This window comes from Sebastes umbrosus, chromosome 4, assembly GCF_015220745.1.
Source record: "Sebastes umbrosus isolate fSebUmb1 chromosome 4, fSebUmb1.pri, whole genome shotgun sequence".
NCBI classification, from domain to species: Eukaryota; Metazoa; Chordata; class Actinopteri; order Perciformes; family Sebastidae; genus Sebastes; species Sebastes umbrosus.
Window position 1 is genome coordinate 7,480,121 of NC_051272.1, and position 22,053 is coordinate 7,502,173.

The following is a 22,053-nucleotide window of genomic DNA, read 5'->3' on the forward strand; positions in this document are numbered from 1 at the left end:
TATCCTTGAACTGAAACAATGTTTCCTGGGTAAAAAGCATAAAATTAGGTAAAGATAAAGATAAAAATCAAGTTGAAATGAATGTAAATTCATTTCAGTTTTAGTCCTTTTAGCTTTAATATATCACTGCCGAAAAAAAAGGAGACAGAATGAGTTTTTGACAACTCTTACGACATTGAACTACAGAAATTGAACGGACTTGATATTCCGGGACGGCGCTATGCCGCAATTGCTTCACTAAAGTGCGAAGATTAAACATTACGACCATTCCTACACAGTTCTCCAACAATGTATTTTTTATATATATGTAGCTACATACTTCTGAGATATTAAACCTGGCCTTAACAAAAACAAACTCAAGTTAAATATATAAAACTAAAACTAAACCTTTCAGGAAAAATTAGCAAACACAGTCTGAAAACGAACTAAAACTAAAATGAAATTGAAAACTCAAAACTAAATGAAGATAAAAAGTAATTGATAAATCAAAACTATTATAACCTTGACTCTGACTTCCCTGAAACCTGCTCGTGTTTACCTCCAAGGTGCCCTGTGACTCAGCAGGGTTCACATCAGCAGCTATTGCTCAACCAAGACTTAATGTCTATTCACTTCCCTTAATGATCAATATTAGCCATAGACCGTGGGAGCATATAGAGGCTCTCAGACAGCTGCCACCAGTCCCTGGTCTCTCTCCAAAGAGTGAGAGGAGGACATGAAGCATACTCAGACATCACAGACAGCAACAAACCCCCAGCTGTGAGGTAAGCAGTCGAAAAAAAATACAGATTGCAGAAGTAACCTCAGGGAATAAATAGTTGTTGCCAGATGTAGTTTCCAAGAATTGGCTGTGATAATATTTCCATCTTGACGTGCCTGTTTGATACAGCTGACTGGTTCTTCGGTCTCTGTCATCTCGCTTAGATTCATCTGTTAGTTTTTGCACTTGGTAAGTAAAGATTCTTCAATAAAATGTTGCTCCTATAGGGATGTCATGAGAACCGATACGTCGGCACCGAGTCAATGCCAAAATTCTGAAAACGTGACAGTACTTGTTTTCTACAGTATCGCAGGTACCATAGGTACCGGGGGGCTCGAGACTAATGCCATCTAAATTCCGAAAGGACGTAGTAAACTTACCAGTGAAGCGTCCAGGGGATGCACCATATTTTGTCCATGATAGTGCTACATTGTAAACAACAAATTAGTGTTGAAATCCAACACAGTCTCACGGCAGTTTGTGAAATAATCAAGAAAATTAATCTATTTGATGCGTGTACATAGACACAAATTTCCCTTTTTTTGTGACGCTCAGCACGACTTTTAACAACGTATTTTTCATGCGTTTTCCTACGAATGTCCAGCAACATGTGACGCACGTGTCAATTTCCGCTCCAGTCTTTTCAAAATAAAACTACTTAGTTAGGTTTAGGAATAGATCGACTTATAGGCTTAGGCAACAAACTACTTAGTTAGCTTATGAAAAGATTGCGGTTTGGGTTTAAATAAAACCGGAAGTGGCGTGACTTAAGTGTGGAAGTTACGTGACAAAAACTACTTAGCAAGCTTTAGGAAAGATCGCAGTTTGGGTTAAAATAACTCTGGTAGTGCTGTAACTTCATTACATAAGTTATGTGACAAATAAATCAACTGACTTGAATAGCGGTCTCCTGGGTTAAAGTCCTGAGTCCTAACAGCAAAGGTTAACGGATGTTGCATTGAGTTTCACTATGATGTGTTCAAGCTCTATTCAGCAAAAATGAGTATTGGGCAAAGGTAAATTCTGATCATGATGTGTTCAAATGTAAACTTGTAAAATGTAGTTTTTTGGCAAGAATCTTGAATAAATATGGCTGTTAGAAGGAGATATTTTCACAGCACTATATAATAGATATTAGAGAGGGAATTATGACCTGTTTAACTCCCTAACACTAGCTCTAAGTGTTTAGCTCCTGAAATTTTCTGATGACCAACACATCTGCTCTCCAGAACTTGACAGAAATCCTAATTAAACCGTTTTTTTCCCTCCCGGTGAATGTATGAGAGGATGCATGTGTGATGATGTACAGCCAGTGAGTCTCAAGACGCACGCAAGAGTGTGTGTGCACACTGGAACCGCTTCTGCTGAGCGTAACACTAAAACATAGCTCAATGTGAAGCCCTCGCTCAGCAACTTTAATGCTGGCTCCGCGAACAAAGGGGTCAGAGCTTAGAGTAATTTTTGTTCTCTCCACATCAATATATGATGCTTCACTGGGGGCAATGAGAACCTGTCCACAGTTATAAAAGGGATCTGTTTGTACGAGCGCACTCTCCGTGCACACCAGACACCTTCCGACCCTGCAACAACGTCGGGCGTGAAACAGCGAGGCCTTAACGGCTCCATTCTGTATTCCCTCACAAAACCACTGAAGTCAGCTCTGGTTTATTACAGCTAATGTACCATCTGCTTCCCAGGGCGACTCCTCATTAAATATGGAGGAGATAAATAACATATCTCACGTCTGCAGCGCTGAACCTAAATGTGGCCAGTGCTGGTAGGGGGGAGGGGATGGGGTTCGGCTGAGACAGGCCTGACAGCTTCTTCTTTATATGAGACAGCAGTCTGTGCAACGTGGTGAAAAACGCAAGTAGAAGTTCTTTAACAGATTGCAGCTCCGGACAGCCTTGACAGATATTTTGCATCCCAGGGAGCTTGTCACATTTATGTTCCGAACTAAGATTCAATCAATCAGGAAAAAAAAAGTTTCACTTGCAATCACAAATCAATACTTACTCTAAGTATCCAGCTTTACTTTCACACTTTTTACATTATGAAACCAACAACCCGGTCTCACGGGAAGGCATACAAATACCATAACATTACACAGACATTCCGCATGTCATGAGTATGCTTTTGAGCGTTTTTCGCGTGTCATTTGTAAGCCGCTTTTTGTGTGTCATTATACGCCGCGCAAACGTCCGCAGTTAGGTTTAGGCAAGAAAACTACTTAGTTAGTGTAAGGGAAACATCATGGTTGGGCTTAAAACAAGTACATAAAATAAGTAAAACATGTACAGAAACAACTACGGAAAACACATGACAAACGTCAACAAAAAAACACATGACAAACGTCGCTAACGTAACTTACAAAACTAAAAAAAACGAAGAAAAACAGTCTCAAACACGGGACTCCTGATTAGAAGTCCAGTGTTTGTTGGACCCATCCACCTCCCCACTACTACGTCATTAACTCTTACCTATAGCATCTATATGTGGATGTCGGTACAGGTTACATGGCATACAAAAGACATGCAGAAATCAAGAAAGGCATACTTATTACAAGCTTAATGCCTTACGCATTTTCGTGGCATTTATACAGCTTTTCGTGCGAACAGGCTGAAAACCAAAGTGACGAGATCTTGTAAAATCAAGTCGAGCCATAAAAATCACAAGTTTGTCTGCAGACTGGAGGCGTGTCAACGGATCTACATTAACGGATGCTTGTTTTTTTAAACAGAGCGATGAGGCGGTGGAGACTTGGTCAGCAGACTTCATTTATATAGTGTTGCATCATAAAATGGTCCATATAGTCCCTAAGAATTGTAGAAGATCACTAGTTCTGAGAGCCTGAGGTAACACGCCCGCCATCTTTATACTGTAAACTCACCAATAATGCGGAGTAATCCCTTTTGTTTATCTATTTCCCCAGACAATTAAATTCTCCATTACTGTCACCGTGTATTACAAGGACATATGTGCGTGGGTGTGGAGATGTGTGAGCACCAAAGCAAAATAAATAGCTACTCCCTTGATGCTGCTTAATTTTAGCAAGCCACCCAGAATGGGATGCTTTATATAAGCACCTATTTACCATCCAGCACCGCACATACTGTTTATTGTTAGATAAGCGGTGAGAATGCTTTTTTTTGGTCATCATTAAAATTTTCAAATATTGTAGGAAAAACAGCTGCGAGTTAATCACAACTCTCAACAACGGCTCGTCTCTTTCAAAACCGATGGATAAATAATTCAACAAGAGCTGCCAGAGAAAACACATAGGTTTTTAAATATACACTGGACTCTGCAGCGTTCCGGCTCTTCGGAGAGATGATAAATAAACATTTTTTTTTTTTTAAGTTCAGTCCCTCAGCTCAACCACTGTGGAGCAGAGGAATGGGTCTTTCATCTACTTTTGAGGGGTGTTGCAGGTGCTACTATCTGTATTTGTAGCTGCAACTTTGTTTGTCCAACCATCCCAATCATTATTTTTTATAACTGGAGACATTTAGACTGGATACGTTTCCTCCAATTTCATTTTATCGTCTTTTTTGGCCTTTGTGGATATAATTCAGTTGCAGTAGACAAGTGATGCAACATGGCAACATGTTTCTCACTCAGAGAACAAAGGGTACAACATAACTGCTGCTTTGTTCCGTGTGAAACAAACAGGTTATACCTCCAGGCTGAAATGAGTTCATATCTTCATCACATCAACCGGCACACATCCCAAGAGATCGTTTTGGAGCATGATGTTAGACGTGATGCTGTAAGACTACAACATCTATACATCATATAATAATAAGCCTTCAGATGAGTAAAATGAGATTGGAAATGGAAGGTTTCCTGTTCATATCTATAGAAAAACACTCTCAAATGCAGATTACTGCACATGTTGCACAATTGGATCCTACTGAAAGTATTGGTAGCTTCAAGTGGTGTTGTGTTTACCAGGTTTAAAGGAGCCATTGATGCGATACTCAAACTTGAAGTGGATATATAAAAGTGGATATTTTTACAAATGTTGGGGAGACAAACAGTGGTCTGGATGAAAATGTTTTGTTTGCCCGCCCGGTGTGTCTCTTTGCTATTTAAACTACATCACTTGCTTTAATCGAATGCAAAAATATCGCCATTGAAAATTTTTTCCTGGCGACTGGGCTGGATATCTTACGAAAAGTAATCTTATTTTGCATGCATTCTCTATGAATGATGAGTGATCAATGCGACTCCGCAAGTTCCTGCATTGCAGAGCCTGTTGTTTAGGCAACTTGTTACGTAACTTACGTAGGTGACGTTAGTTAAATACGCAAGTTACGCTACAAAAGTAAGTTAAATAAGTCACTTTTGGTTTCCCACGGGACTGGGCGAAAGTCCTGTGTTTGTTGGACCTGTCCATCTACCCCAACCTCCTCCATACGCAGACTTTGCCGCTCCTTAAACTACGTCACCCGACTTCCTTAGCGGCAGCACCGCACGTCCTGGCTCACGATTGGGTTATATACGAATTACATTGAAAAACGTTTTGTAGGTGTAAGTACGCCTGAGTCATTTCACAACATTCTGTGAGACCAGAATCTTAGGAAATAATTACTGTTGAAGTGCTTTTGAGCAAAGCCGTAAGCTGCTCCAGTGCTGCTCCTGTATGCCCCGCTCTGCCCTGATGCCTGAAGAAGTTAGTTTATTTCTCAGCCAACCTTTCCGAGTTAAATACAGGCTAAAAAGGGAGTAAATTGCCTACTACAATGCACAGAAAAATTGTCATACCTCAGCATAAAATGGATAGGGAGTCCTTATTGCACTGAAAGGCTTGTCAGTCTGTGACAGCACACTGTGCTAACCAAATCCAATGCAGTGTGTGCTCCACAGTACAGAATGAAATCTAATTAATCAGTAATGAAGTCCACTTCTAGCCCTGCACGTTTCTACCAGAGATGTAGCCTCATAAGAAGCCAAGAAGTAAAAATAGCTCATGAACAGTAGAGCTCCTTTCAATTTATTTCTACTTTGATTAAAAGGGGAAATTTCACTGGAAATCCCACATTAATGCAGACTTGAAGTGTATCTAGAAAGAGTATCCCTTTAGCCTTCACACAATATTCGAGCTCTCATGTTTTCACACAGAAAAGCAAACGTCACAACACACCCAAGACATTAGTAAATTCTGCTGAGCAGCTGTCCAAATGTTTCTTCTCTTGCGCTTTTCTCCGAGGCGTTTCCTCTGTGCGATGCCAAAGAGAACACTACGAGGTGAAAAAGTGCACCCTGGAGTGTTTTTTTCTTTCTTCCCTCCTCCACTGGACACTTTTGGAGAGCTCTTTGCAGATGAACACATGCTGTGCAGTCTCCTCATGAAAACACCACAGGCTACATTTGGGGAGGCACACTGTAGAGGCAGGAGGCTCTACTGACGGCTCAAACAGCAAAGGCTGCTGAAGTCAGCTTCTGGCACGATGAGACGAAGCTGACAACTCGTTATACATGGGGCTTTCACTGCCCATGCAACGCCACTATCTCTTCATATCTGCCTTTGTATTTGCACTTCTATTTCCCAGAGTTACAGCGTGCTGCATTTTATGTTTGCCTATATAATTAACTGCAGCAAAGTTAAAGAATTTCATGAATATTTTTATACATAAATATGCTTTTTCGAAGGCTGGTTCCTTAAGAAAAACATTTTTTGATGATGTGCCTCCTTAGTGTTTTGTTGATTTATGATCTAAGAAGTCATGTTACCATCCTCTAGCTTTGTTGTGACTTTCAAACAGCTACGCAGCCGTGACGACCCTTTGGCCCACCAACGGCTCCAGAGCCGGGTGACCCTAATTACAGTGTTGGCTTTGCTGCCAAACCATCTCATTGGAAACCAGCCAGAGCTTTGGTGACCCCGGCATACGAGCTGTTCCCAATGGAAAGCAATTTAATGCTTGGCTGCTCAAAGGACAAAATATATGCAGCACAAGAAATCCCTCAGATAAATTAGAGCGGGCGAGCGGCCTCCGTAAGAGCCTTATCTGAGGCCTGATGAGCCACCTGTCACCTCAGAGGTGACATGAAACCACAACGTGGCAGGAAGCAGTCAGATTCTGTCTCCAAGCAGCAGGTACTAAGTTTCCCGTGGTGGGAAACTGCTGTGAGGAGAGCGGTGCACCTGCAGTCCATTGGTGTGTTTGAATAGCAGGTTGGAGAACTGTCAGTACGGTGAAGTTCCAACATACTCAACCTCACCAATTTAGGATTGTTCATTTTACTGACTGTTGGACTTTTTGACCGAATAGTCCCAGAAACTACAAACCCTCAGGAAGCTGGATGTGTGAGCAAAGCAAAAATCCTGAGTGTCCTCTGTTTTTTCTTTCTTTTTACTTCAGTGTGTAACCCGGGCTAGATTTGCCTGCTAGCTGCCTCCTGGCCAAAAATGAGCTCTAGACCCCAAATGACACATTGATGCACATTACCCCAATCCTATTTTGCCCAGAAACCGACCGACCTTATATTCCTACAGTAGAATATTGCCCCTTGTTTGATGTGTATTAGTTAGTTTGCTTTCACACCTAACACCTGTTTGGTTCGGTTAAAACAAACTCGGGTCCGTTTGGCCGGTTAGTACGGTTAATTTGAGCTGGTGTTGAAAGCAAACGAACGAACCACAGGATCTTATGAAAACAGATATGTGGTTTTAGCATGATTTCAAACTACTAATAAATCCATTTGCTAATCGTGAAATCTTTTCAGGAAGCAATCTATTGATCTGTATTCAAGGCCATGTATATAAGCACGTCAACGCCAGAATTTTCCCTGATTAAGAGGTCAAAAGCTGTTATAACTGCTAGGCTTGTATCTGACTCTGTGTACTTTGTCAGTTCATTACCTCCATTAAAAGGTGTGTGACAGCGATCCCAAAGTAATACACCTCATACGTGTGTCCGTGCGCTCCCCGGCGTTTGCACTATGCGTTCGCACCAGTCACCTGGGAGCGTGCAAAGAGGCTTTTGTTTAGTCCCGTCTCTGCCATTATTAATTATAACATGCAGTCAATTTGCAGTCTAATAACACTAATAATGAGTATAATCAGTTATTAATCAAAGAACATAAATATACACATCAGAAGCATTAAAGTGCTGCATAAACTTCCTTTAGATTTCCCCACATGGTTCTTGATGAAGAAGGATGAATCACTAAAACAATCAGTGAGTCACCTGTCAGTCTGTATAACGTCATGTTTACTCCTCTGGTTCGTTTTTAAAACGTCAGTGTGAACAGGAACCGGACCAGAATAAAATGCGTCATGTAAACAACATATTCCATTTGGATATTCTGAATTAGGCCTTATTACCGATTGGAGCATTTTTAAGACAAGTTTTAGGAGCGTCCTTTGGACATATGCAGCGCATTCGAAATAGGTGTCTCAATTGAACTTTTTACGACAGTTTGGTGCGTTGTACACAAACCAACTTGTTGTGCATGACCAAAAGAAAAGCACACATTTCTGGTGGGAAGGAGAAACACACCTACTTTTAAACATTATGAAAGACTTGGATATCAACAGGTTTCTGGATATGCACAAAACAACTGGAAAAGTCCCTGCAGCATAAAAAACACAATATATCTATATCCCTTCTAGCAGCCTGATTAGTTATGCTGCCCGTGTGTTGAAAGTTAATGCATGTTCTACTTCTGTAATTACTATAGAAGTGCTATCAGAAAAAACATGTCCCTTGAAGTACACTATGCAAGGGTGGTTGAGGAGCAAATCAGGCTGGGTTGAGAGGTGCTTGGCTTGAGCTAAGACCATGATGACCTTTAGATTGAAACAATGTCCTGGGGAGTCAAAGCCATTAAGCACAGTAACTGTACTGGAGAGAGCGCTGCACTGAGAATCCATCTCCTTAGATTAGCCGACAGCAAACAGGCCACCGTCTGAAGCCTGCCTCAGTGGAGTGACGCCTGTGATGCCTTGAAGCAGCATCGACAATGTAATCCCATTTGCCCTCCAAAGACCGGAGGTGTGCCTCCTTTAGACCCCTTTTTAAACTCAAAAATATGAAGAACACACACACCTTCCTACCAACCAGAGGGGCACAGAGAAGAAATTGGAAAAGACAAGAGTGACCCAACAATTACACAGCCTTTTTTTCTTTCATGCTCTGAACCAAACTGACACGTTCTTTTCATATCTGATTTGCAGTTGCAGGCTAGTATAAACAAGAACCGTTTTTTTTAGTGATGACTAAAATCAGTCCCATTACAAGGACATCTGTCAGCTATATAATTATGTTTTTCCAAATGATTATGGCATGAATTAGGCGGAAAAGCATTTTTTTTTCCTTTTTTGTTTGTATATCTGTGACTTGGCTGCTGCATATTTTCTTGTGAACACCAGGACAAAACCTTCAGATCTACGTATCATGTGCTGTATGTAGAAGAAATTCAAGCTAGTGCTAATGAGTTAGGGTAAATAGTCTTAGGGAAGTCACAAGCACCGATACTTCGGTACCAAGCCGATGCCAAAATTCTGAAAACGTGACGGTATTTTTTGACAGTAGCGTAGGTATCAGGGCTCGAGACTAACATCATCTCATGGAAACTCTCCCTGATAATGCTACATTGTGAACTAGTAACTTTAGCTGTTAGCAGCCAGTGGGCAGCACAGTCCAGCTTGGCTAAATAACAGAGCTAACAGCTAACGTACAAAGGTTTGAGTTCCATTCCAGCTCTATTCAGTAAAAATGAGTATTGCGCGAAAGGTAGATTATAACGTTTTCATGATGTGTTCAAATGTGATCTTGTAAAATGTAGTTTTTGGCGAAAAACTTGAGGCAGATCATCAGGGGTTTATAATAAATTAGCAAAACTAGTATGCAAACGGTCATAAAGGAGTGCATGTTTAAGTAAATGGGATTTATGATTTAGTTTTTGTTTTGCGTGGTATTGAATTGGCTATTGAGAATTGTGGAATTTCAAACTAAACTTTTGGTATAGTATAGGTAAAGTGAACAATGTTGAATCTAGGGTTAAGACATGACAGTAATCTATTAAGAAGAAGTTACGCTTCACACCTGTCCATCTATCTATTTTAACTTCCTCACTGAATTTTTTTCAGCAGTATAAAAAAACATAACTTCCTACTTTGCTACTGACTGTAATCAAATATTCTTTTAAGCTTCAACAAATAATCAATACTATCATTTTTCTGTAGATTAAAGTCATTATTTACTGAACGCAGCGGCAGGAAGTCTGATTTTATGTCCCAATAAATCCTAAAATTGTTGCATTTTCCTTAATTTTTTTGTGATTAACACAGTCCAGACTATGCTTCCAATGATAGAAAGGAAATAGAAATGTGGATTTGTTGTTTTGGGAAACTCATGCTCACCAGACTAGAGCTAATGTTGCTAACTTGTGCTTGCTGAAGATCAATACCAACATGGGTATCTGTTCTTTTGGGGTTCTGTGGTGCCAGGGAATGCAGGAGTTGGAATAAGTTACCATTTCACATTTAAATAATAAATAGCCACCATCAAATTATTGCTCATGGAAAACTTTAAAGTCTAAGCTTATTACGGGTGACCCTGAATAGTCGACTGTTCGATCTAAGGAGCCTGATTCGACCGTCGATCTCACAGACGAATCATTGCGTGTCTGATTTTTACATAAAATTGCTTGGTTTCTCCCAATGAATTATCATATATAGCCTGTAATATATCAGACTATTAATAATAATCTTAATACAAATTTGAAAATAACTCATGTGCTTTCAATCAATCCCCTTAGTGTACGTGAATAAATCAACATGTAGACTAAGTTACACTATCGGACCATCAGAGCAGCATTTTAGCGATAGCCTCAGAAAGACTAAATAACAACAACATAAGGTTACTGTTTCAGAATACATTTATTAATCGGATCATACATATAAGAACGTAGCACCATTATTCTGAAAAACAGCTAAGCGATAGTCACGTGTATCTCGGCCAATCATTTTGTGTTTTTTTACTATAGATATATAAAGCGTAAACAGAGGGGGATCAATGAGCAAAAAGAAATTTGACGATCAGTTGACGGTAGGCAGAACTTGACCAATCAGATTTGACTATGTAAATTCTTAGTCGGGGACACCCCTAAAGCTTACCATCCAAATATTCAGTGAAACACAACTAAAGGCCTCCTCCCTGCCCCAAAGTAACCACACAGACAGCAGCTCCAGTATTTTACTGTGTGTGTAAATGATACCAAGCAATACCTTGTGTCAGTGCTTGTTGTCGAGCAGTCGCGGCCCAGGTTTGTCTCTAAGTGCTGAGTATATTTACCCTCTATCCAGTGCTATGCTTTGTTGCGCTCTGTGAAACAAGGTAGAATTCAATTACATGGTGGCCAAGGCCCTGACAAGAGCTCACTCTTGTTTCAATCACCCCACACAGGTGGATATGGGGATGAGGAGAAGTGGCGCTCCAGTCGCCACACTGTGGACCACCAGAGGGCAATGAGGCATGAGGAGGCACTCAGAAGGTGGCGGCCAGTAGTGCGGAAAGATGCGCCGGAGCAGAAGTCCTGCTCATCAAATAAGAGCACCAGTCTAGGTCAGTTAAGAGAACTTTATTTTGAAACTCATAACAGACAAGGCCAGATAAGGACATTGGGAAGAAATGAGTCGGTGGAATCTGCATGTTTTAGTCTCTGTGTACACTAAATATGACGTTTAAATGGTCTGCTGCACAAAATGGAGGAAAAACAACATCTGTTTCACGGCCCCCATTCCAAGGTTTAATGTCTTTTTATTATATTGCCTTTTTTTTCTTTTTAAACAATTCCATAGTCCGCGAGCGCTTCGGGGAACTGTGAGTCACGAGATGTGTACTCTGCAGCCATCACACTGATGGCCCTCTCCAAAGACCCTGCCCGTGCCCAGTGCAGATGAACAGACTCCAATAAAGCAAACACCATCAATCATCATGATTGTCACACTTTTCATTGAGTTCATCATTTCCCTGTGAAAACGGCTATGGATCCGCGGCTGCGGAGACAATTTAAGGCACTAATCAACCATGTTATGAGGCCACATTGATAATTAATGGGCGACGACGGCAGCGTGAGGGTATCGCGGGAGCGGTGTAAACCTTGTTTTCTTGAAGCCCCGTGTATTTCACCTTATTCCTCTCAATACCGTGATGTGTTTGCCTGTACTCCTCGGGGCCGGACTGTCGTCAGTGATTGAATGCTGCCTTGTCCTGGAGGAGGCCAGATCATTTAACTGCTATTCTCTTCAGGTCCCTATGGGAGCTCTTTTTTTTTGCGTGTCCTGTCTGCCTCATTGTGTATACAGCCCGTAAATGATGTTTATGGGTAAAGCCTACGGAGGGATGTCGTGATGATAACACAAACATACCACAGGCTGCAGAGTGACAGTGAGAAATATGGCGGGGAATTAAGTCAAGATTGCAGTGTTAAGAGGGTCATGTCTACACGGGAGCTGACTTTCATCGCAGCTGATGAGAAATTGTGCAGAAAAAAAAGAAAGGAACTGAACTGTAAACATGACCAAAACTTACCAAACATACTTATAGTGACTAATTACTACACCGTAGCTCCCAGTTTGAAACTACAAGAATGAATAAATATTGGTTTAAATGCCTTACAACAAATGGTTTATTTTTAAGGCTGAACTTGCATGTAAGTCCAACCTTTACAAGATACTAAGTGATATATTCTAGACACATGGGAAATTTAAAAAAGGCAGAGAAGAATACCAAATTCCAAAAAGGATACATCACTCCCTTTTTACAAGGGGAGTGTACTATATTTATGTTCTATGCTGCCAAGGACTCTCTGTCAGTCTGTGTGTCCTTCGCATATCTCGAGAACCGTCGATCCGATCTACTTCACACTTGGCGGGTGTATTGCTGGGAACCCAAGGATGTGCAGTGTCAAAGTTAGTGCAATTTGGACATGCAACACATTCAATATTAATAAATTTGGAGTAAACAAGCAAACAGAGCTCTGTGCAGCATGGGGGCGGGGCTTCAGGGTTCTGCAAACTGGTTCATCTTTGCTGCTGGATGCCGGATATATTGACATTAAAACAAAACTCTTGTTCACTTCCCTCGAGTCAACGAGCGATGAGAGAACGCTACAAGCAGCACCTCCGGGGACCAAGCAACCGGCCTGCTCAGAACGGGCATGTTTTTCAAACGGCCACATGCTCCGAATGGGCATGCCCCCGGACAACGCTGCAAGCAGCAATACCGGGAGCCTTGGAACTATACCCCCTCAAATTTGCAGTCAAGACAGTTTTATTGACTTATAGTCATTGATATGACAGTTATCTTGACTTTAGACATTGATATCTCTATAGGCTGAATGGATTTGTACCATTCAAACTGCATTTGACATGCCCATGTGCTTTTTATTCTTTTTCAGCTGTGAAGAAAACCCTTACCAATATCTTACATTATATCAAGAACATAGGACCATGGGAACATAGGGATGACCCCTTTATGGGACCCTGTTTCCCAACATTAACACCCTTTTTTTGTGCTAAATCATCCATTTCAATCCAACATTTCAGTTAATCTGTTTTAATTTAATTTAATTTAGTCAGCTTATATGAATAACACAAGTTTAAGTTGTGTAGTTTTATTTGTGGTGCAGAAGGTTATGAACTGTTAAAAGGGACCAGCTCTACATATAAGGATGTTTTTTTGTTGTTCGGTTTGTGCTGCAGGTGGAGATCGTTTGCTCAATCAGTGCTAAGTAAAAACAGGTGTGTGTGATTGGGTCCTCTCAGCAGTGAGTGACTGGGCACTACCAAGTTGTTAAGAAAGGGTAACACAGTCCTGCAGTAAATTACATTCTATCACAGTCGGTGTGCATGGGCGTCAATAGATGAATTTTGATTTTTCTTTAGCAGTAACAGAGGAATCTTAAATCAAGACTCATTGCTTTTGTGTGCTATTTTGTATTTGTTGGAAGCATTGTATCAGTGCTGCTCACCCTGTGGTTACCTGAGCAGATGCTAGGCTCCAGTTAGGTGAGGCTGCATGAGGAGGTGAAGTGATCTATAAGTAGAAGGAGAGCAGGTCGCAGCTTGCTGCGAGGCTGAGGCTTTTGATTTTGTTCGTTTGTTTTTGCTTCTACTTTTTAATATCAAGTTGTTTTTGTTGATGGGGTTGGTGTTTTACCTATATTATTAACATGTTTATTAATATACACTGCCCTCTTTTTGCTGCCTTTTTCAACACGCCTTTTATGTTTTCCTGTGCCAAACAACATCTCCAGCCCTTTAGTTTAGAGGTGCGGCACTACACACATAAACCAAATGTACCGTGTGACATCAAGTCACAATGGGTGGATTAAACATACAAAAAAAATCTGAACTAAATAACAAAAACAAAATGAGTAAGCATGTGTAGACAATTAGTGATGAAACAATTTATTTGATTAACAGAAAATGATTCAACAATTTGATATAATAGTCATTAGAACACTGGCTGGTTCCGGCTTATCAAATGTGAGGATTTACTATTTTCCTCAGTTTCATGTTGTTCGTTTTCGGACAAAACAAGCAATTTGAAAATGTGGTCTGGGAACTTGTGATGGGTATTTTTCATTATTTTCTGATATTTTATAGGCAAAATGATTAATGAAAACATAACCATGACATTGATCAACAATGAAAAGAATCTCTAGTTGAAACCGAGTAGACAAGAATGATTTCAGATATGCAAGAAGTTATGCCCAATGTGTTGAGAAGATAGATTTCCATTCATTATCACTACCTTTATTGTTATTCCAGGCTATACACAACATCCAAGGTCTAAGAGAGCACGGCACATGTGAAACATGTATATTACAATCCTATATTTCATGTTAAATCATGTCACTGACCTTCAGATAGATAAAAGATTGTGCCTTTAGGATAGCACTGACTTATGTAGCCTCGGCAGAGTTATGCAGCCAAATACACATATTTCTTCCACCTTAAAAAACTGGAAAGTGGATTTCAGGTTCAAAGGTTCATCCAGCCTGAGCAAATACAACTGGATTTCTACTCAGTTTTTCTGACTCACATGTGCTTTTCCTTTGTACTAGTTTCAACCAATATTTGTGAACATGAGCAACTCTCCCTAAGCCCAGGAACCAAGACTGTAATATGTGATGCCATCAAAAGGCATAGCCTACAGCTCCACCGCTGACTATAGTTTGGAGACCGAGCATTTGTTTGAGCTTCTAACCCAAACTGAGGTGTTTTTTTCTCGTTTCTTTTGCAAAAGGTTTTTTAAAAAAAATATATATCTTGGGTGCTATCAGAATGCAGGGAGCACAATCCAAGAGCTGTGGCTCGCAGGCTAACTATCAACTCACACTGTTTTACCATAGAAAACCCATCCAAAATGTGGTACATTGAACTGAGGTCGGATTGAAATGACCCATCGGTGTATTCTGTATTGCTGCTTTGTGCATCACCACTGCCATTTTGGGTTTTCAGAGTGATTGCCACATTCACAGTCGGCCCTTTTTAAAATCTTTTTCATTCACGTTGGAGCTCTCTCAGGGACTGGCATGAATTTTTACGTTCTACAAGCTGGCGTAGCTCTTTGGAAAAAACATTTGGGTTCCAACAATTCAATGGCAAATGCGCTCTGTTTTAGCACATAAAAAGCCCTCAAACACTAACACTGTTTCCTCCACATGATGGCCACACACCTCCTGCATACTGCCTATCCTTTCCCTTCCATTCTCCTCCCTGTCTCTTCTTTCTATTCATCTATCGGTGCTTGGCTCTGGTCACTGCATATCAGGCCTGGGCACAGGCTAATCGTGCGTCCCACAGGCTCAATAGGACTCCAGCAATCTGAGGGCACCACATTACCCCAGACGTACTTTAGTGTGGCACAGCAGCCTGAATGCCATGTCCGCAGAGAGGGAGAGAAGAAACCACTGGCGTTTGGCCCGTCGTCTGCTTTCAGCAGGTTTGCGGCTCTGTGAAATCATTTTGCACCACTATTGATGTCTTTTTGCAAGCCACAATCCATCCAAGATCTTTTGGGTAGCCACGGGGAGCATGCAGGCGTCGAGGTCATAATAACCTGGATGCTAAAGAACAAGTCTATAATTTCCGTTTGGTGGTTAAGATTCCAGCAAGATACCTATAGGTGAAGCTTTCAGTTCAGACATGACTTTGCACTAAAAACACAAACGAGAAGCAGGACTGCATTAAATTTTGATGAACTAAGTCATGAAATATGAAAGCGCTGATAAAGTGGATGTTAATAGGTTGCCTATGGGTGGACCAAGCCTGTAAGTGAGGTGAACATCCCTCCTGCAGAAACGACTTATTAAAAACACAGCTGTGTGTGTGTGTGTGTGTGTAAAATGCTGAAGCTCCTCATGATGAAACAAAACTGGGTTTTTACTATTTGCACAGAATGCAACAGATGGATTAGTAAAAATGGGTAGTCATTATCCACTTACCTATTAAAGAGTTTTATATTCAATAAAGTGCTCCAAATTCACATCACACACATTAGACTAAACACAGATGCCATAATTGCATATTCCCTATTAAAATTTCATCCTTAGCGTTTACTAAAGATTTAAATAATGGGATTTTCTGAAGTAGGTCCTTTGTTGCATCTACAATGAAGTAGCCATAGACCACATTAACTCTAGGTGCTTACCTACCTACCTACCTACCTACTACTGCTGATGAATATGTTTTTATTTTTGTTTAAGTAATGCTGGGAAATTTGTGAACAGTTGAATCCGAGCTGACATGGCTTTGTCTTCAATTGGTATCCATCAAACTTTCTACGACTGAAACAAATAGTTTATTAAAAGAAAAGTTGATTCATATTAGTCATTTATCAAGCAGAAATGTCAAACATTTGTTTCAGTGGACAACTCCGGGGTCTGAGAAGTGAAGCCAATGCTGAAGTGTCTTAAACCTGCATTCTTTCTAACAGCCAGCAGGGGGCGACTCCTCTGGTTGCAAAAAGAAGTCTGATTGTATAGAAGTCTATGAGAAAAAGAGTCTACTTCTCACTTGATTTATTACCTCAGTAAAAATTGTAAACATGAGTGTATGGTCTCAATCACTAGTTTCAAGTCTTCTTCGTGTCACTTCTGGTTGCAAAAAAACAAGATGGCAACAGCCAAAATGCTGAACTCAAGGCTTCAAAACAGCAGTCCACAAACCAATGGGTGACGTCACGGTGACTACGTCCACGTCTTACATACAGTTTATGGTTTCAATGTGTTTCTCTGTCTCATATCATTGTAAATGGAATGTCTTTGGATTTGGGGGCGTGGATTGGGCAAAACAAGCTTTTTGAAGACATCATGTTGGGCTCTGGGAACTTATGTTAGGCAATGTTCACTTCTTTCTGACATTTTATTACATTAAACAAAAAAATAGTCAATATATGTCAAAAATAATCACTTTAAAGTTGCTAACTGAAGCCCTAGTTCCTGCTGTTCTCCCCTAAAGCAACTGTTGTTCAGGGCCCTACGTCCCAGAACTGTTGTCCAGTCATTTTGACATGACAGCATGAAGACAACTGGATCAGCCCTGAATGTAAATTAAACGTCATGAAAATTAAGCAATCCATCCATCAATATTTCCAACCATTCTCTACACCTCTTATCTTGTGCAGGGACGAGGGGGCTATGCTTATCATGCACTGTAGCAGGTCCCACCCTGGACAGGTTAGCAGTCCAAACACATCTAATTTAGTGTCTCCAATTCTGCACCCAGAGGAAACTCATACAGGAAAAAGGAGATCATGCAAACTCCATAGAAGAAGGACCCAGCCAGCTGGTTTCAAACAAGGAGGTTCGAAGTTAAGCTGGTGTGCTGCCAACATTTATTTATTTTTTAGGGGGGAAATAGAGTATTTGTAATCCTGTTAGGAGCATATGTTCCCATTATTGTAAGAAATCGATTCTGTTATTACAGCACCAACATTTTTTACAAGACTTAAACAGATTCAATCAATACCCTTATGGGTACTTGAACAGGAATCAAAATCTAATAGTATTAGAGTCGGTCTGACTTCAAAATAAAGGCATCATTCGGTGTAATATTGGAGCGCAGAGATTGTGGGAGATGAATAACATGTTTGTGTTGCTCTTTTGAGAGTGACAAGGGAAAGGCGGAACTTGAAAAGAGGCTTTGAGTGCTAATGAGCCTTATTTTAAGAACACAACGCAGTCATGAATATTTAACAGCTTGTCTCCTTGATGAACCACCAAAATAAAAAGTCTGATGAATTCTTCCATTCTGAGTAGGAAATGGTCTGTGTGAAGCTGCTTCTGTACAATATTAGATTGTAAAATTGGTATGCTTATAAAGCCGAACCTCTACATTTTTGTAATGCTGCAAGAATGATTTTAAATTGACCCTATTTTGAATTCAAACAAAGCAGCAGCACACACATGCTCTGACATCCTGATTGCCCAAGTAACTCATACATTGGTAAAACAGTTTTCATTGTGGCAGAATGCCAGTAAAACAAACCCCAATTCAAGCTTTTTTTTAAACCATATTAATGTCTCCATCATTGCAAATGCCACTTCATTATTCATGAACAACGATGGATACGCAAATAGACTTTCTCCACACGTCTAAAGAGGACAAGTTTCAAGGTAGTTTGGAAGAGATCCTGCAAGGTGTTAAGTCCCATGGACTCACTTTGTTGCCAGGCAACAGCAAGGGCACCGGTCCTTTTTCAGGAAAACAACTTCACTGTCCAAAATAAATAAAGATAGAAGGAACACACCATGAACCTCTTGAACGGGGTTAAGTTACTGGGAATACCACTCGGCAAACATCAAGTAGTGTGGCTGCAAAGGCCATAGAGTTGTTTATGTTTGGTAATTAGACTCTTTACTCTCAGGATGCAAAGAAACGTGCAACATATCTACAATTTTAAAAAGGTTTACTGCGTGAGAATAGGCTAATCTGAGTCTTAACGATAACAGAAGAAGATAAAATTTATGAATTGGTTAATTTAATTTTTTATTTAAAGAAAAAAATGTATTTCTTTTTTTCAAAAATAATTAGAGGTCATATTTTTAGGCTATGTGAACACTCAAAAGATGGATGTAATGTATGTAAATGTTGTATGTGGCTTTGTCCTTCGTTTCCATATAGAAAATGCGAGCAAACACATAGGATTCCTTATCAAAGACGGCTGGCTTTATCTCATTAAAGCAGGCGAGAAAGAAAAAAAAAAAAAAAGCTCTGGTTCCAAAGGGAAATGAAACAGTTTTGCCCGTATTTGCTTTGTTATTTAGCTAGAACAGCTCAAATTAATTACTCTCATCTTCCTCACTCTATTCATTATTCTAGCTGTAAACACATTAGTCAAATGAAATGCCTCTGAGCGCACCTGGCTTCCTTATCTTTCGCGCTGTAGACGACAGGGTGGTTCGGCTTTCCAACGTGCTGCAAGCAGAGTATTAAAGAAACCCAGTGCCATTTACGGGATATGCTACCTGCCGCCTCTTCTACCGATAGCTGCCTCCCAGGAAGCCTTAATGTATGAGATTTGTCAGTGTCAATTTCCCAGCTAATCTCTCTGGTCCACCTCTCCGCTGCTGCCTCTGCCGCCCATTCATTCTGCTACTCTGTCTCTACCTGCTCACACTATCCCACGTAGGATTCAAAGGTAACGGGAGGCCGACGGATAGGAAATGAATCAGTGGTAGCTGATGGTGCAGTGTGACCCCGGCATGTGCAACCAGCAGAGTTGATACACATCCAAGAAAAACTGTGCTGGCTTCATCCAAACAACGGCACACAGTCTGAGTCTTCACTCGTTACAAACCCTTTTAATAAGTTAGACTATAACAATTTATAATTGACTTCCATTGATCCACCAATAGTACTTCCAAAATACTATGATTGAACATACTGAATAATTAGTTTTCTGAAAAGCCTCCTAATTCTTTTACAATATGTACACTTACACTACTACTGGAGAACATGAATGTCAAACCTACCATGATCACACTTCAAATGCACTACATTTTTAACATGAATATTAAGAATTTTTTTAAAGTATTGTTTGTTTGTTTGATTTTTTTTACAGATTTTCACAAGCATTTCATCTCTCTGAATGTCCAAAAATACAGCTCAGAAAATGCTTCAGTTATTAGCAAGTAAAAGGAGAAATGTGTTGAAAATACAAATCAGCTGCTGAGTATGGAGTTCCTCTCAAATAATAAATGTTTAAGTTAGTGTTTACATAGTTATATTCTTTAATGTTGGATTTCACCAGAAATTATATTTTTTGAATCCTACTGGATTCATTGGTGGGAAGCCGGTGAGGGATTGTGTCATTGCACCAATGAGTTACTCTGCATTTCCTTCATATGAAAATGCTCAGGTGATGTTTTCATAAAATTTTCAATAAATTCAAACATTTTTCAATAAAACTTTTAGAGACAAAAACATCAACACTGACAAAACGAAAGGGACAGTTATCAATATAACTATTTACTGTGTTTCTACGTATTGTAAATTCTGCAGAAATGGTTACATTTTTAGTGTTTGGTTGCATCTTTTGTTGATGCTGTGAATATACATTTTCACAAAAAGAGAGTAGAGCTGAGAAAGAACAGAAGTATATATCATATATGGTTCCAAATGTTCATTTTTTTGTGTGTTTTTATTTAAAAATGTATTTTTAAAACGAAAAAGAGCTTTTTTTTTGGAGTGTGAATATTTTCACGTTATTTCAAAAACATTGTATTCCAAGTTAACAAGGGCCAGAACATTCATACGTGTGATAAAAATGTGACATATAATATGATGAGGCATAATAAATGCATGAATAGAAGGCATAAACAAGTAATACTGCAATAATGCAGAGTGTTTTGCAGCACCCCCTAAACCCTCTCAAGAGAGAGCTGTGAGCAGTTAACCAGGTTCAGTGACACTCAACACTGAGACTCAGACACAAAGGAGGGATAAACTGCTAATCAATAGAGAGAGAAAAGCTTTTTGTTACACATTTATTGCTCTGGCTTCTGAATAGCTAACGTGTCATTGAAGACAGTGTCGAAAACCAACATTACTCACAAAAAGAGGAAGTATTTATTTCAGCACCAGACTGGGATTTGGCAGGCAGAGAGGTGTAATTTGCCTTAAGTTCTGTAGTGAGCAAAATGCAAATTTCGGCTACATTAAGAAAGCCCGTGTTCCTCTGCTCATTACTGTTGGACGGCTGGCACACTGCAAAGCCTCCTGGCCAATAACATCACTTAATTCTAATAATTCTGTAGAAAACTAAATGAAGACCTTGACTCATATTAGCTTCAGACTTCAGAGGATGACATTCAGACTTTACCAATGAGAAATAAAAAGTTGAAACATCCTCAGAGCTGCAGGAGTTTGAGCATTAATCTAGTTATTTTCAGACTGGAACTTTTTTTTCTAGTTTTTTTACAATTCTAATGTTGATCACACACTTTTCTTGTTTGGTTTGTTTCCTGCTGTGTCGTGTCCTATCAGTGGAGGACTGTTTTCGCTGCTTCAGCTCGACACTAAGTATGTGTAACACTTTTGGGAACTCCCATATTTGAATATAATATTAAAACTGATAATTTGTTGACACATTTCTAACAAAATAAGCTCTCACTTTAATGGTGTGTTCATGGTATTTTCTCAGTAAATATACAGAATAGTGAGGCTAGTTTATATATCTTATACGGCAACGTGCAGTCCCATGTTAAAAGAAATCTGATATCGGCACGTGTATACGTGTATTATTGTGTTGAAAGAACATTTAATCTCTTTTAGCTTTGACTTTTGGGGTTTACGTTGTCTCTGTGGATAACCAGAATTATGCTTTAAGTGTAAATAATAATATATCCCTCAGTATTGTATGAGGCCAAGAGATTTGAGTACTACATATGGTGATATGGTAGTATTCTGACCAATCATTGCTGTTAAATATGTCATTATGCCAGATTTTAGTGTTGACAAATAGTAGGTGCTGTGAAATCAGGAGTGTTTTGGGAATTCTTGGACATAATTCTTATTTAACCCTCTGTACCAGAACAATACATGTGTGGGGGTGCATGTAGCTGATGAATCTGTAACCAAAAGGTAGTAACCAATAGTTCGACATCTTGGGAAATACGCTTATTTGCTTTCCTGTTGAGAGTTAGATTAGATGAGAAGGCTGATCCCACTCCTCACATCTGTACAATAAATATGAAGCCACAGTCAGCAACCGGTTAGCCTAGCTCAGCAAAAAGACTGGTAACAGGGGGAAACAGCTGGTCTGCCT

General features: G+C 39.9%; 1 protein-coding gene across 4 annotated transcripts in view; it reads right to left on the reverse strand.

Annotated features, from left to right (window-relative positions):
- LOC119487166 (alpha-1,3-mannosyl-glycoprotein 4-beta-N-acetylglucosaminyltransferase C-like) overlaps window positions 1-22,053 on the reverse strand; it is a 127,137-nt gene that overhangs the window by 83,508 nt on the left and 21,576 nt on the right. The gene's annotated exons all lie outside the window — the stretch shown is intronic.